This window comes from Dipteris shenzhenensis, chromosome 29 (genome assembly GCF_047967505.1).
Source record: "Dipteris shenzhenensis isolate YYH24624 ecotype China chromosome 29, Dip_SZ_1.0, whole genome shotgun sequence".
NCBI classification, from domain to species: domain Eukaryota; kingdom Viridiplantae; phylum Streptophyta; class Polypodiopsida; order Gleicheniales; family Dipteridaceae; genus Dipteris; species Dipteris shenzhenensis.
This window is the reverse complement of record NC_141624.1, coordinates 38,698,612-38,702,900: the sequence shown is the minus strand read 5'-3', so window position 1 is coordinate 38,702,900 and position 4,289 is coordinate 38,698,612. Positions and strand designations below refer to the sequence as shown.

The 4,289-nt window shown below is 42.5% G+C and overlaps 1 pseudogene; it reads right to left on the bottom strand.

Annotated features, from left to right (window-relative positions):
* Nucleotides 1-238: 238 nt before the first annotated feature.
* LOC147882804 (uncharacterized) lies at nt 239-1,609 on the bottom strand (annotated as a pseudogene).
* Nucleotides 1,610-4,289: the final 2,680 nt, after the last annotated feature.

The following is a 4,289-nucleotide window of genomic DNA, read 5'->3' as shown; positions in this document are numbered from 1 at the left end:
TAGTTGATCTAAAAAATAGCTAATAGATAAGGGAAAATCAATATATTATGGCAAGTTGAGCCTTGTATATGAAGCACATTTGCATAATCTATTATATATCAAGAACAACTTTCATTTTTGTATGTAGAACTAACATTTTTTTTCTTCTTTCAACAAGAAGTAAGATAGAGCATCAGAACTTGACATAGCTGGTGAGAATGCGTGCAATATTCTTTCGGGTAGCTCTACTATTTCGGCCTCAAATTCTTTGGAAATTTCCCGCCGTCTCCTCCTCGAGAGTTAGAAAGAACTCATAGATGGTTGTGACTCCAAGAAGTATTCCTGTTCCGGAACCAAGAGCTCCCATGAAGTCAGCAATCATCGTCAAGCCTCCAATACACATGCCACCAAATGCAGCTGCCGTGGGTATGTAGCGGTTGAGTTCCTTCTCCAAGTCAGACTCGCGATGTCCAGGCATAACCAATCGTTGCTCCTTTAGTTGTTTTGCAACATCTCGTGCTGATGAGCCAGAGACTTCAACCCAGGTCTTTGACAAGAGTGCACACGTTGTCAGCGTGAAAATGAGATTAAAAAACGCACGGAATGGGTTTGCTGCAATTTCAGCCAAACATGAAGGAGGGGTGACGTAGTAGAGGAGGCGTCCAATAGGCTTGAGTTGGTGATATTCAGAAAGAAGCTGCGCAACGAAGTAAAGGGTTGATACCAGGGCCGAATGAAGGACAATGGGCATGCTAGAAGTGTAAAACATTCTGATCGGATAGGAGCCCCGCTGCCCACGAGCATCATTTTTGGAGCGCACCGGCAAAACGACTCGAAATCCCTGAAAGTAAACGACAGTGAGAACGACGAGCACCGTGGCTAGTAAGGTCGATACATTGGGAAGGTGCTGGCGGTAGAAGGCGTTCCTAAGAGCCCCAACTTTGTCTCTGCGGGTGATCAGTCGGTGCAAGAGAGCAGTGGCGGCCCCCTCGAACTCAGCACCAAAACCAGTGTCTATCGTGGTGGGACTGAAAGCCTTCCACATGATATTCTGGCAGAGACTGGTCGTAAGAAATAGCGAGATGCCTGAACCACCCAAGCCATAGCCCTTCTGGAAAAGGTCATCCAAGCAACTCGTAATCGTGGAAGCACAAAATAGCTGAACGATTACCAGGATCGCATTCCCTGCACCCAGATCGCTAAGATGACCATACGTCCCGGAAAACACATAAGACGCAGCCATGCAGAGGGTGACTAGTAGGGTAACAAGCTTCTGAGCAACCTTGAAGAGGGCCCGATCTTCCCCTACACTGTCGAAGACCTTAAGACCCCTCAGAAGCTGCATGACCAGGCCCGATTGAAAGATGGGGGTGATCCCGAGCTCCATGACGGAGCCTCTGCTGGAAGCGAGGAGGAGACGCAACCAGGAGAAGGGGTCGGAGGTAGCAGCAGAGGAGCGGGTGCCATAGTAAATGGGAAGCTCGCTGCAGACTAGAAATATGATGAGAGAGAGCAAAGAGTAGACGGCTTTGTGCTGGAATGGCAGGTTGGCAGGGGCTTTATGGACCTCGGGAATGAGTGAAACAAAGGGACGGAGGATGCTCAGAACGTTTCCACCAGCTCTCGCCATATCCAACCAAAGGCAAGCTGCTAGCTGATCGCTCGCTGGCGTCGGAGGCAACAACAGTACAGACACAAGGTAACCAAAGGCAAGCTGCTAGCTGATCGCTGGCGTCGCAGGCAACAACAGAGACACAAGGTACCACTCATCTTGCCCTTCTTATACCCAAAGCAGCATGTTTTTGCATTTGCATTTGCTTTTTTCGTGACGTCCAGCTCTTTTGATTTTGCTTTTTCCCTCACATGGAAGAAATTTTAACTTCAAATTAGAAAAGAAAAGTATATCACGCCTTTAAAGCACTGAAAACGGTACTTCACCCCGGCACACAAGGTTCATAGAAATCCACGCATTGCAAGATATCTTCTCGAAGAAGCTAAAAAATGATAAGTAGGATCGTTCAATGCTCAAATACAAGCTGATTCCTAATCCTTCAAACAAGCATCATAACTCTTGCCCTAACAATACTCCATATGGCATACAAACTCTCCTTCATCATCCCAGCCTTATCACCTAATCAAGCGGACCTCCACTGAAGGTGAATGTCTATGTGTGCTGCATTCGCCAACCAACGATGGATGTGATTCCACATAGATCTTGTGAAAGCATAGCTCCAAACAAATGAAAAGAGTTCTAGAATGTTGCTGCCTTACAAAAAGGGCCTTTTCCCTCCTTTCTTGACCACCAGCAGGAGCATTCGTGTTTGTGAGAAGGAAGAGGATCTTGGTGTCGACCTTTAGTCTGGCCAGAGGGGCTCTATGGTAGCACCCTCAAATCCCACATCCATTAAGGTCCTTCTTTCTCCAGCCAATAAACAACAAGTTCAACAAGCAGTTCAATCCCTTCAGGACAAAGCGATTGTGGGCAGAATTGTGGGCCTCACACCCACAAGGCGACAAGTACGAGAGTGGATCCAGGCGAGCTTGGCACTAGAGGGCGACCACATTCAAGAGGTCACTATTTATGGGAGAGGCGTTTTCCTCATCTAGCTGAGCTCCCTTGATACAGCCTTGACACTGATGGAGCAGAGCCCCAGCCTCCTTCGCCGGCATCTGGTGTACCTCTTTTCGTGGTACCATGGCTTTACAGTGGAGGACATGGATACGACACACCATGTTTCCCGCTTCTCGGTTATGCTTCGCTAACCAGGATTGAGAAGTCAAATTCATACTTGAATAGTTACATAGGTAGTCCCAATTACATTGAAGATGAGGTAGACATGCATAAATAAGCAACATATGTTTCCAAATGATCACTTAGAGACCTCTAAGGATTCTAGCCACCCTTGAATTTTTCTTAGGCAAATACCAAAGAAACTTCAATGTGCAATAAAAGATTGTAAATGTGCAAGTAGTCATGAACCCCACCCATAATCTCTCCTTGAGATAGCTCAAGTATCTTGAATCAAACTCTCTATTATTTTTCATTCAAATTCTCTATTATTTTTTGCCTCCTTTCACATGTCCACATACCCACATACTAGACCTTTAATATTATTTGCATTACTAATAAAATAAAACACCATAATACAAAGTCAAACCAATCCCCTTCATACATGTGTCCATACGCCATGCCCCTGTAAATGTTGCAAGGTCCTTTACGTTTCAGAACCAAATTAAGAAAAGTGCCCATTAGTCTTTAGATATTTGTTATTATCAAGTCTCAAAATTTATATAGAACACTCATATTAACTTGGAAGAAGAAGAAAAGATGATGACTTATAGACGATTAAATAAAGCTGACACACTAGTAGAAATGTTTCCTTAGGACCAATGAGGGACCAACGTGCATCTGTGGAGGCATCATGAAGCTCATGAACAATGGTTTTTTGCATTGAATAAATTCAAGCACACACTCTATCCTTATACCACAACTTTCCATCTTCCTCTTGATAATATCATAGATTAATACTTGATGCTTCTTGTCTTCTAAAGATTGGACAAAAAATGGGTCTTGTTCTAATTTCTCTTTAAATTTGATTAAGGAGTGCTAGCACATTTATGGCATAAAACTAAGGATTATGGCTAAGGGAATCACCATAAAAATTATGTCGTCTTGGGTTGTAATGAATGTCAAGGCTATATTCTTGGATTAAGATACTTCATCTTCTTTGTCTTGCATTTAAATGGGGTTATATAAAAACTATGGTGGTTGGAAAAAAGATTAAATTTCCTTTCCATCCAAATTTCAAGTGCATTTTCCACAACTAATAACTCAAGGTTACTCTCTATCAATTTTCTATCGACTCCTCGTGGGCAGCACACTTTCCATTGCAACCCAACTAGTATAAGTAGTAATGAAGATATTCTAATTAAATTTTGATAGCTTGATCATTGGAGCTAAAGTAAACGCTTGCTTAAGCTTATGTAAACTCTTCTTACATGGATCTACATTCCACTTGATAGGTGATTAGTTTTCATTAGATTTTTCATGGGAATGGCAATCTTTGTAAAATATTTGATGAAATTTGTGTAGAAGCTTGCTAAATCTAAGAAATCCTTGATCTCTTTTGCATTATGTGGTGTACCATATAGGCTAATTCCTTAGTGATCCCAAAGTCCATTGACTTCACCCCTTTCATATTCATAATATGTCACAAGTATGAAATCTTTTCATCATCAAACGAACACTTGCTCTTTGTAGAATATAGCTTGTTATGTATTAATTTTTAACTTGAATTCTCTTAAATTAA